At 38.6% G+C, this 11,988-nt stretch overlaps 1 protein-coding gene across 1 annotated transcript in view; it reads right to left on the reverse strand.

Annotated features, from left to right (window-relative positions):
- The window catches only part of LOC127652195 (FERM and PDZ domain-containing protein 1-like), a 41,526-nt gene extending 29,741 nt beyond the window's left edge, over positions 1 to 11,785 (reverse strand). Inside the window, exons 1-2 of the mRNA XM_052138267.1 lie at positions 11,691 to 11,785; positions 4,047 to 4,568 (exon numbers count right to left, since the gene is read on the reverse strand). The gene's annotated coding sequence lies outside the window, so the exon portion shown is untranslated. The remainder of the gene's footprint in view (positions 1 to 4,046; positions 4,569 to 11,690) is intronic.
- Between the last annotated feature and the right edge of the window lie 203 nt (positions 11,786 to 11,988).

Consider the following 11,988-nt stretch of genomic DNA (forward strand, 5'->3'; position numbering starts at 1 on the left):
GGACAATGTAGATCACGATCGGTTAACATCACGAATATTGTTTTGGTTCGATTCACATGAGCAAGTCAAGCAACATAAGCTTCATCTATGAAGGTAAATCTGTCGCAAAACAGGAGAACTTGTAGATTTTGTTATTTTGTATTATTTGATCCCCTTTTCTCCCAATTTGGAATGCCCAATTCCCACTGCTTAGTAGGTCCTTGTGGTGGTGCGGTTACTCACCTCAATCCGGGTGGTGGAGGACAAGACTCAATTGCCTCCGCTTCTGAGAATGTCAATCCGCGCATCTTATCACATGGCTCGCTGTGCATGACACCGTGAAGACTCAGCATGGGAGGCTCACGCTACTCTCCACGATCCTCACACAACTTACCACGCACCCCATTGTGAGCAAGAACCCCTAATCATGACCATGAGGGGGTTACGCCATGTGACTCTACCCTCCCTAGTAACCAGGACAATTTGGTTGCTTAGGAGACCTGGCTGGAGTCACTCAGCACACCCTGGATTCTAACTCGCAACTCCTGGTGTGATAGTCAGCGTCAATACTCGCTGAGCTACCCAGACCCCCGTAGAGCTTGTAGATTTGAATTTGAGAACTTGTTTAAAAAACATATGTATTCGTAAGTTGAAATTTACACCCACAGCCTAGTGTGAAAACATAACTGAAGTTGAATGTTAAAATCTGCACTCACAGACAATAATCAAAAACCTGTGTTTTCAATTAAAAGTTGCAGACAAATAGTCACAAATGTGTAAAATGACATTCATATAAATACAACGACTTACTTATTTACTTACTTACTTTCACAGTTCAACTACAAATCGGCATTTATAACCTCCCAGATCTGCAACTGTAAATGTTCAAGCCTTGACTTTAGCAACAATTTTGGCGAAAAACCTGTAGCAAAAAGCATTTGTAAATCCAGAAGCGAGAGAGCAGGCTGCCGGTATTGTGAGTGGGTGGGACCAATGAGGTCATGATCAATCACAAGAGGATCAACTGATGCTGGACCAATCAAAGCAGATCATTGCACTTACTCAATGGTTATCTACATAGACGTCAGTGTAAGTTAAAATGAATCTATTCTCATATTCAACAACCATACCAGATAACAAGTAATTAACTTTGCCAAACAGTTAACAGTTAAACATCCATCCAGACTGCAACGATGCTGTCCTGAACTCTGTGACAGTGACTGACTGAACTGAGCACCGTCGTTTTCCCAGCGGTACTTCTTTTCTGTTTTTACTGACACAACGTTACGATGTTTGGCGATTTTGCACCAAATCCGACTGACAGCTCAAAATACAAATACATTTTTTAGGCTTAACCTAGTGAATTGATGTAAGGTAAGGACATTGTTTTGAACACTGTTTTTATGTACTCCATCAATATAGGCATTTTGTTCATTTTAAACCAAAAATCTAAATCTTCTGTAGTGCAGCTTTAATATGCAGTCAACTATAAGTCCATTTGTAAATTGATTTCATATAAAAGTTTAGCTCTGTTGTGCGTTCAAATCATTCCTCTGTTTGTTTGCATGGTGCGTCCTGACACAAACATTGGCTTAACCAATGGTGTGCGTATGGGGCAGCAGCAGGACTTACTGTTAGTACAACCCAAGTTTTTCTAGCAAGTCAGTCCACTGTCGGCCATCTTTGGAACGCTCTCGGGAGGGCTATTTCCAGTCATGCCAGTGCAGCTTCAATCTACTTGAATGGGAGAACACCGAAATCTCAAAAACAGTTGGTCAAGATTAATATCAAAGAACATAGTTCAAATCAGCAATTCAATTTGATAATGTTTGAATCATAAATCGTGCTTCTTTACCTCATATTACGCTAAAACACGCAATTTTCCCAGCTTGTATAGCTAATGTGCATGCACGTTAGCGAGATGATTGACATGCGATGTCTGTATCTAAAAGGTGATTGGCTCTTTTACCTGTAACGACCGTTGGACGATAGAGCTTCTTGGTTGGCCGTTCTGATTTCTCCCATTCATTTAAATAGAAGTGGCCCGTATCTGCTAAATAGTCTCTGGTACAACCAGTGTGAGTTTTCTAGGATCTGTTTGAACACAGTGATTCTTTTCGAAATTCTTTTTGTTGACACTAGTGGCTCAGAAATTACACACTTTATCTTTCTCTTCCTCAGCAACCACATCATCTCTCTCGCTTTCTCTTCTTTTTTCTCTCTTCAAGAGGATTCAGTGCCAAAGGTAGTTGAGACTTCCTACTCAAACCTACTTTAATGACTTCCATTACTTTATCAGCACTATTATCTTTTATTCATGATATATGCTTCAGCCTTCTCTTGATCTACAGGGACCTTATGTACAGCACTTATGGCTTCTTTACGCTCCAAAATCAGGAGCCAGTAATAGACACATATTGCGTATATTTAGAATACAGTAACGATAGAGGGATTCAATTACGAGTATTCCTTTTATCTGTGGACTGGTAGATCACTAAAATGGATCTAGGAATTAAATCTGGGTTGTACCATTGGGATAGGGGACCATATTCAATACATTTTTCAATCACATGCTAATTTCAGGTTGGAGCTCTCTCTCTCTCCCTCACTCACTCTCTCTCTCTCTCTCTCTCTTTTCAATTAGATTAGAGGCCACTAAAGTGAGGTTTAATTCCCCCTCACGCCCATGTTCCCTCATACAAAAAGCTTTGCTCATGCTCTCTCTGCAAGATAATGGCTGTGGTCTATCATTAGCATGGGCAGCTAACTTTAATGGCTAGGTTGAACAACTTGTACAATTCAAAAAATTGTCTACAATTCATTCACATGGGAGGACTTTTTTACTGGCAGACTATGCTTACTATATTATGCATCAATGACCAACGCTAAATACCTTGAAAACTTACACTCATCCAATCAGTTATAGGATCCTGACCTGTAAAACACTTTCAGCAGGCTAAAAGCCTCTCAGATACTTCAGTTATCACAACATGTCTGTCTCACAAACACCACTGACAGGCAGAGCTAAGGCCGGGGGGTGGGGGGTTGGGGGGTGTCACGAGACTGTCTACCCTGTTTGAACTGATCAGATGCACACACAACCAAAACTCTCTATGTGAATCCCTGACAAAAATTTACAACATAATTCAATATATTTATTTAAATGAGTCATTTTTATATTTGAATGAGTTGTAACACAAGAGTAAGATGTAAGGTTCAAAAATATATTATGATTTTTAGAATGTAAATTGGTCACCGTGGCTGAGATTCATAGTCAGTTATAAGTAAGTTTAATTTATTATTCGAGTTATCCATGTAGTAACTTCACACCTGTCTGATAATGAGTGAACATGTAGTGTTAGATAAATTCAGGCAATGTTAATGCATATTAACTGTGGGCATTCTAAGTCGCACCTCGTGAATGGTTTAAAAGATGATTTAATGTTAGTACCTTAAAAGTACCAACAATCATGTACAAAGAAAATCACATTTTGTTTCTATTATTTTAGTTTTGGTGAAACACCAGGGGACCCCCCAGGTTACATTATTTTGGCCTTATGGGGGGTTCCCCCACCCCCTCAATTCGAACAGGCTAAAACTATAGGTGTTTTCCAAACAGCATTTATGCACCCTTGAAGGGCACTTCGCGAAGGGGACACCACTCGAAAGGTCGTTCCAAACAAAAGTAGGAAACTACATTTTTCCATAAAGGGCCCTTTCACAAGACTTTTAGTGAAGGCTACATTTAAACTAACCTTCAGAGTGCCCACATCAAGAGCTCTCTCTTTCGTAGTGAGTAGGGCATAGGGATGATCACTTTCGATTGGAATTCGCCCTAAGTACTACCATGCCTATATGCAATACACACATTACAGACAGATAAAGACAGACGACCCTAAGGGACTGAGACATATTCTAATTGGATTAGGTTTGTAGAGACTGGGACAGAGTGTTACTGCGTCACACACACTGAGCCGATCAACAAAGCATATACACACAAGAAAACACCCCACACAATGGACAGATTAGTACACAACAAAACACACGTACACACAATCCACACTTACCCTAGAGTGTGATGAGATATTGCTCCACTGAAGAGGACTGCATCACCAATTCTTTAAAGCTTTCATTTTTATCGATGATTCCTCAGTCCAGCCCATCATTCTAAAGGACTTTGCAGTGCCTCAGTCCGTTAACCACTTAAAGATATCAGCAGTTAAGTAGTTTGACTGCTAACATTACATATATTTGTTTCAATGTTTCAATGGTCAGTCCAAAATAGCTACATGCATTACAAGTAATTTTGAAGTTTTAGTTCTTTTCGTTCATGCTGCATCGATGTGGATTTCAGTTATCTGGTCCAGACCTTTCACCTGCATTTAAAGACACTAGTTTTGTACTCCAAGTTTGATATGACTACTGGCATATGGCTGCTAACAGAACGATTCAGAGTTCTTGTTCCATCTGTGATGAATTCCAGAGTGTGCAGGTTCTTTGCTTTCTTTCTGTTCCAATGGTCCACGTCCTCTCCATCAAACATGGACTCTTTTTTGCTGCCATGGTGGGAGCTCCAAGGGCGCTCAGCTCTGTCAAAGAGACACATGTAATGTTATTATCTTTCTAACATCCGTCTAGTGTCTTAGTATGGGAAATTCTAGTGACACCAGCTGACAGTTTATAGCAATAACCAAGGAGTCCCGCCTCACTGCCGTTGCTCAACTCTTGTTCTTCTCCTCATGAAGATCACTAGCAGTCTTCAGCAAAGTGAGGCAAGACTTACGTCATTTAACTTTTTGTTGATGAACCATACAAGGTAACATCACTACACTGTGTTTTACAGTAAGATCCTGGTTCTCAGTGAAATTGAATAATATATTACTAGATATATGCTCATTTCTCAGAGTGGGAGACTACCAAATCAGGCGATAGGAGGAAAGAGACCCCATTCCTTCCATGAGCCTGTGGCTTTAACATCTCAGTTGGAACCGTCTGTGCCTAACAATCTCCACCTGTACTGCCAGGTGGTGCCCTCTTCTAACAGTACCTCCCTACCTAAGCTACTTGCATTTACTGTTTTTCAGAAGATATACAAATCTTAAGCCCTGGAAGCGAGGACACTGAATGCTAATAAAAAGCATTGTCTCTTTGTTTAAAAAGAAAATAAGGCACTTCCTAATCACTGCTCATCCAGGTTCTGGTCATTTGAGGGCTAGACGGCGGACTCAGTCCTTGCAGGCCGTATGCCATAAACTGCTATATTCCTAGAGCACATTCAAAATATTGTTTCTCAACTTGTTTTTAACCTCTGGAAGTTGTCTCAAGCCTCTGCCCTGGTTTTGTTCCTGGGTTACACAGCTGGAAATTTTCTGTCTCAACTAACTTCAAATCACACCCCTCACTTTAACCAAACGCTTCTGCTTACCTGATCTCAGCCTGAATCCAAGCAGTGTCTGCACATAGCTAAACCACCTGCCCTTATATTGTGTAGGTCCCCCTCTTGCCGCCAAAAGAGTGCCAACCCGCCTCTCAGAATAGCATTATGAGATGCTATTCTTCTTTCCACAATTGTACAGAGTGGTTATCTGAGTTACCGTAGACTTTGTCACTTTGAACCAGTCTGGCCATTCTCTGTTGACCTCTCTCATCAACAAGGTGTTTCCATCTGCAGAACTGGCACTCGCTGGATGTTTTTGTTTTCAGCACCATTCTGAGTAAATTCTAGAGACTGTTGTGTGTGAAAATCCCAGAAATACTCAAACCAGCCCGTCTGGCACCAACAATCATCCATGCGATTATCTAATCAGCCAATCATGTGGCAGCAGTGCAGTGCATAAAATCATGCAGATACGTGTCAGGAGCTTCAGTTAATGTTCACATCAACCATCAGAATGGGGAACATTTTTTATCTCAGTGATTTAGACCGTGGCATGATTTTTGGTGCCAGATGGGCTGGTTTGAGTATATTTCTGGGATTTTCACACACAACAGTCTGTATAATTTACTCAGAATGGTGCCAAAAACAAAAACATCCAGCGAGTGCCAGTTCTGCGGACGGAAACACCTTGTTGATGAGAGAGGTCAATAGAGAATGGCCAGACTGGTTCGAACTGACAAAGTCAACGGTAACTCAGAAAACCACTCTGTACAACTGTGGTGAGACGAATATCAAATGCTATTCTGAGCTACAGGTTGGTTCTGTTTTGGTGGCACGTGGGGGGCCTACACAACATTAGGCAGGTAGTTTTAACATTGTAGCTGATCAGTGTGTGCGTGTGTGTATGTATATATATATATATATATACATATATATATAGCATTAAAACATTAACGCATGCAATTAATTCAAAATTATTAACAATTTCAAATAATTTAATGCAAATACATTCAAAATTCCCAAACTCTACAAATGATTGGAGGATGCGAGCGTGATTACGTCATTGCCGTAACTGGAAACTCAGGTGATCTTGGAAGTTTATAACATTGTGTCTCTACAATGGCGGAAACCACCCGTACCCCTGGTAGGCGGACATGTTTAGTGGGCTATTCTCAAGTTTTGAGAGAAAGAGAAAGCACATGAGTAAAACAGAATGGATAGATGAAAAAGGACTCACAAAATAGTGTTATGGCAATATAGAGTGACAATGGAAGTCAGAGAGATGGAGGGACAGGAAGAGAGGGAGAGTGAGAGTGAGAGTGAGAGTGAGAGTGAGAGAGAGAGAGTCAGGCTTTTCGGAGTCCCTCTGAACATTTTCAGCTCTTAGCTGTTGAATAATTAATGCTTTCAGTGCAAAAACAGAGAACACAGCTCTCTTTCTCCCTCTTATTTGCGTGTTCTCTCATTTCTTTAGTTTATCCTTCTCTTTCCCCCATAACCAGAATCTGTCTCATCAAAATATCTCAGTGCTTCTATTTAATTAATCTCACTTTTGTCCCTTTTTCTGATTCATGCACATGCTATGAGGCAAAACAAGAGCTATACAGGAAAAAGCTCTTGAACAAACGAGAGTACTGCCAGACACAAAGAACAAATGAAATAAAATGTTTTATACCTTTATATCTTTATACCTTTTCTTTATATACACACAAACACACACACACAAACAAAACTTTACGAATTGATCTAGGATGGTTGCTTTTGATTGGTTTGTTGGTTATATTTTATTATATGTCAGTGTGATTGTGACTGTGTGAATGCAGATATGTATTTATGAAGTTTCCAGTACTATGATACAACTATATATGTAAAAGTGTGTGTGTTCAACCTCTCCTTAAATGCTTTGGTAATCCCATCATTGCCCTTAACTCTTTTAGACAGAGGGAGAGAGAGAGAGAGAGAGAGAGAGAATAACAGAGTGCACAGACTTTAATAAAGCATCTATATAATGCTGCCACACCACTCACAAGCACAACAAAACAGAAATACAGTGAAAGACTGGCAGAACAGCGTGGTCTGAGGGGTGTGTGTCTTTCAGAGAAAGCTGAATGGTGATCACCGGGTGTAATCCGTAATATATATATACCATCTAAGGCACAATTTATGGTGTGTGTGATTAAGTTCTCATCATTGTTATTATCGTTAACGAAAACTAAATGAAAGAAATTATGTTAACTGAAATAAAAAATAAAAACTGACATGATTGGAAAAAAATTTAACTAAACTAATATACATTTTCATAACTCAAAAACGAACTAAAAGTAAATAAAATGACCTTGAATTATATTAGTTTTAGTTTTTGATACACATTTTATTCTAGCGTAACATTCAAAACATTTACAGTCCATCTTAATTAAACATGAAAATGCCACTAGATACAAGTAACACAAGACTGCCGTGAGAAATGGATTGACGTTAAACATATTTAAATGATTTTTAACCATTAAACACATTAGCTTTGGCAGCCATTAAATACTAAATGGAAACGAAATTCTCATAAGTGTGAAAACTAATGTAAAATAACGAAAACTAAACGAAACTGGAATGATAAGTTGAATATTAAATAGAAATAAAAAATCCAAAACTATAATAACCCTGGTTTACATACTGTAAGTACTGTAAATAAATGCAATTACTGGCCAGTAAAAGTTACTATGAGAATTATTTTAGTTGTGCAGTGAAGACAAAGTGGAAAAACTCATAGCTGGATGACACCCTAAATGTTGGCTATAGGGACATCAGATATACTTGTTTAGAGCCTCAAAACAACTAAAAGTAATACTTTCCAAAGTATAATGCAGTGTGTTTGCTTATGTCAGCGTGATTGTGTGTAAACAGCCTGTCTACTTTACTGTAATGCTGTCTATAGTGCTGTTTCCATTAAAAGCATGTGAGCATTTCCTGATTCTGTGAAGAAACAACAATTGAGAGATATAGAGTGTGTTAAAGGGAAAGTCTGAACATCCTGCTTTTCAAGAGCACTTTATTGACATGAGAATAAAGTGCTTACTAAACTCTATATTATTGTTATAGGGCTGAAACGATTAGTCGACGTTATCGTCATATTTGACACTAAAGAATTGTCAACAGAAATTTTCATTGTCGAATAGTCGTTTGATCACATTTAACGTAACATGAGATCACATTAAACTCTAATGATGACGCGTGAGAGCAGCACTGCAGCTCGCGCCTGTCTGAGGAAGAATTACACAGTTCACAGTTCAGATGCACTCTAAACTTTCACTGCTTCAGTTGATGTAGATCGGCAATTATAAGGGGATTATAATGCAAATATACAAAATAAGTAAAAACAGAAGCACACTCGTTGTGGAATAAGTGGAGCCGGAGCTCATTAAAGGAAACACCCCGGTGTTACATCTTAAATGCAGTTATATTTAATGCGTTACAGCTTTATTAAAGGGTAACTAAACCCTAAACCAACTTTTTTTAGTTAATGATCTGTAAGAATGGGGCTTTATTAGTACTGGTCATTGATTCAAGTAATTTTTTTGACATTTGTGTATAAAGTGTTACACTACAATATATGGTGTAAAAACGTCTGAGTGCTGCCCTCTTCAGGTTGAACGGTGGCTACTGCAGTTGCATTTTCCTATTGGCTGTTTGCGGTACTTCGTGACGTAAGCAGGTTCCAGCTCACCATGCCAGATTCATGTACATGTCGTCTTGCGACCGTGTGAGGAATAATAATAACATAGAGTCTGACAGCAGCTGTCAATTAATCCGTCACTACGAGTCTCAGGTGCCCCCGCTCAGCACCGCACTCGGTTCGTTCCCTCTATCCCCGCCGGGGTCTGCCCACTTTTCCAGCATTTTCAAATATTTCTAGTGGGTGGAGTCAGACTCTGAGCAGGTGTTTAGTTACCCTTTAAAGTTCAAATAATACGGAAGCAGATCATGTAAATAAGTACAAACTCCGAAACTGTCATTTCTCTGTGCGGTCAGCGCCTCTTCTATGAGTTGTGTGAATGTCCCGATTGAAACTGCACCCGGCTGATGCAGACTCTGTCCATCGAGCACGCACTTTGAATGCAGCTAGATTGTAACGTGATGGCTCGAGACTTATGGAATCATAATATATGTGTCATTGTGTGCTTCTTATCGTGAAGAGAATTGGCTGATTTTGTCTTTACTGCACTCGCAGAAGCATAACCAAATGAAAAAATACACTTATATACAAAATACACACTGTATATTTAAGGTGCATTCTCTTAAAGCATGTCTAAATATATTACATGTTGCTACTCAAGTAAATGTATCTTGTTTTAAGGATTTTTAGACAATTTTAAATGGAAAACAAGACAAAAACACTTGAAAATATTTCATTTATATTTTTTTCCCTTTAATTCATTGAATGTCATTTAGAGGTATTTTTAAAAGATGATTTTGTCCTCTTTATTGTTAGTAAGCATGTTTAATACAACCTTTTAAGTAGGGGCACAAGCTGAATCATTTGTTAAGAACTAATGATGAATAATATTTGCAGAATAGTCGAATAATCGGCCGAATAATCGGTAGATTAATCGATTATCAAAATAAGTTATGTTGTTATATTCATTAGTTGTATCCATAAATTGTTACAGTATATTCAGGTGTAGAAATTAGCTTTGCATAGTAGAAAATAGGCATTGGTTTTAGTCAGAAAGGCCAATATCACTGTTTGTACATATAAGTATTACTGTCTAGTCTAAGGTGGTTTTCAAGCTGTGCATGTTTTCTGCGGTCCGAATTCAAAGTGTTGATCTGGTTTTAGACTCAAGATACGATTCTGTCAAACCCCGGTGCATTTCCGCACAACTTGCCACATCACAAACAAGCACAGTGCACAGAAATCAGAACATAATGCAGGGCGCTTTATGTGTGTGTGTGTGTGTGTGTGTGTGTTTATGCACTCCAGAGCGAACCCTAACCCCAGTGTCTAAAGGCGAATATCTGCATTATCTAAATGGAATAAACTGCCAGTGTTAAAGGCACCTAAGTGTGAACAAAGTCATTGTCTTTGAAAGCATGAGAGAGTGTTTTTTTATGTAAAATGTGTGTGCTCTTTTTGTGTGTCTGTAATAGGAGCTGTCATTTGCCCTCGGGGCTTCAGTCACTCTCATATGGAGAGGGTAATCATATCAGTTCCTGTTCAGACCACTATCTTCCTCGCCAAGAGCCAGTTAAGAGAATATTGACACAAATTGCCCATTTCAGCTGTCAGCAGCTTGCAAAATGTTGGCCCATGTCTGAAAGACACATTTTCGATTAAATAAATTAAATAAAATGTGTAGTGCTGTACATGCAAGATCCCAGTTGCAATTTTTCATCATATGTGTTAAACGTTAGTTTCGATGGTAATGCTATTATTGTGTTTAACTGATATATGTCGTCATTGGATTGTCAGACAGACATCTAAGAATGGTCCGTTTTGGTAAGTTTACCATTACAAGGCATCAAGAATTCACAGTATTCTGCTGCTCCTAAAAATAACAGCATAAATGAATTATAGCCTTGACGGCAGCCTGATCTCACTCTCAATACTTGCATACGCAAATGTGTAACAGCTTAGACAATGTGTGTGTTGACTAAGCTGCCAAGTGGTGGTCTATTCCTCTTGTGTGTGTTTGTATTTATCTACCCCCCCACCCCCACCCCAATGCACTAATGCCTGAATTGAATTTATACATTCAATCTATCATTTTCCTTCCTGTTAAATAATAATAGGAATATTTTGATATGTTGAGGATATCTCCTGGAAGAGAGGAAATAATTCATATCTCACTTAAATAAACAAGGTTATCTGGCATTCCCTGAAATACTGTAAGACAAGAAGATAATATTATATTATATTGGCTATGTGTCAGAATCTCTAGATCAGATAACTTGCAGTGAAAGACAAAAATAGTAATACTATTAGACCTTCTATTATTAAAGTAGCCTAATAGCAATTATACCTGGGTATTTCTTAGGATGTATTAATTGGTCATGGGCAATTAAACGCTTACACGTTTTATGTAAAAATAAATAAATATAATGTTCAGTTATGTTTATCAAATTTAAAAGGATCCAGCTGCACAAAACTCACTCTACATCTCATCATATTCATAATAAATACAACAATGTGTCTATATTCGCTGACAATGCGTCTTTAGAGGCGTTGCATGAAAGTACCTCGCGCTAATTCCCTCTAATCTGTCAAATTTGTCTCGTCTCGTCCAAGACGCGCCATAACGTTTATTACTAATATTTGCATGCTTCAGGCTATATCACTCACCTTACAAGAGGAGTAACACATTCATGAACTATCCATCGCGTTGAACAAACAGAACAGTCATTGGGCCGGTAAATAAATGAATTGAAGGAGGGTTAATCCGATGGGAGTTTCTCAGCAATAGGCGCGAGATCTCTCTCTCTCTCTCTCTCTCTCTCTCTCTCTCTCTCTCTCTCTCTCTCAATTTTCAGTTTCAATTTTAAAGCACTTTATTGGCATGATTATGTTTACATACAATATTGCCAAAGCATTAATACACAAAACAGATAATGACAAGACAAATAATAATAATAATAATAAT

Source organism: Xyrauchen texanus, chromosome 11 (genome assembly GCF_025860055.1).
Source record: "Xyrauchen texanus isolate HMW12.3.18 chromosome 11, RBS_HiC_50CHRs, whole genome shotgun sequence".
Classification (NCBI taxonomy): domain Eukaryota; kingdom Metazoa; phylum Chordata; class Actinopteri; order Cypriniformes; family Catostomidae; genus Xyrauchen; species Xyrauchen texanus.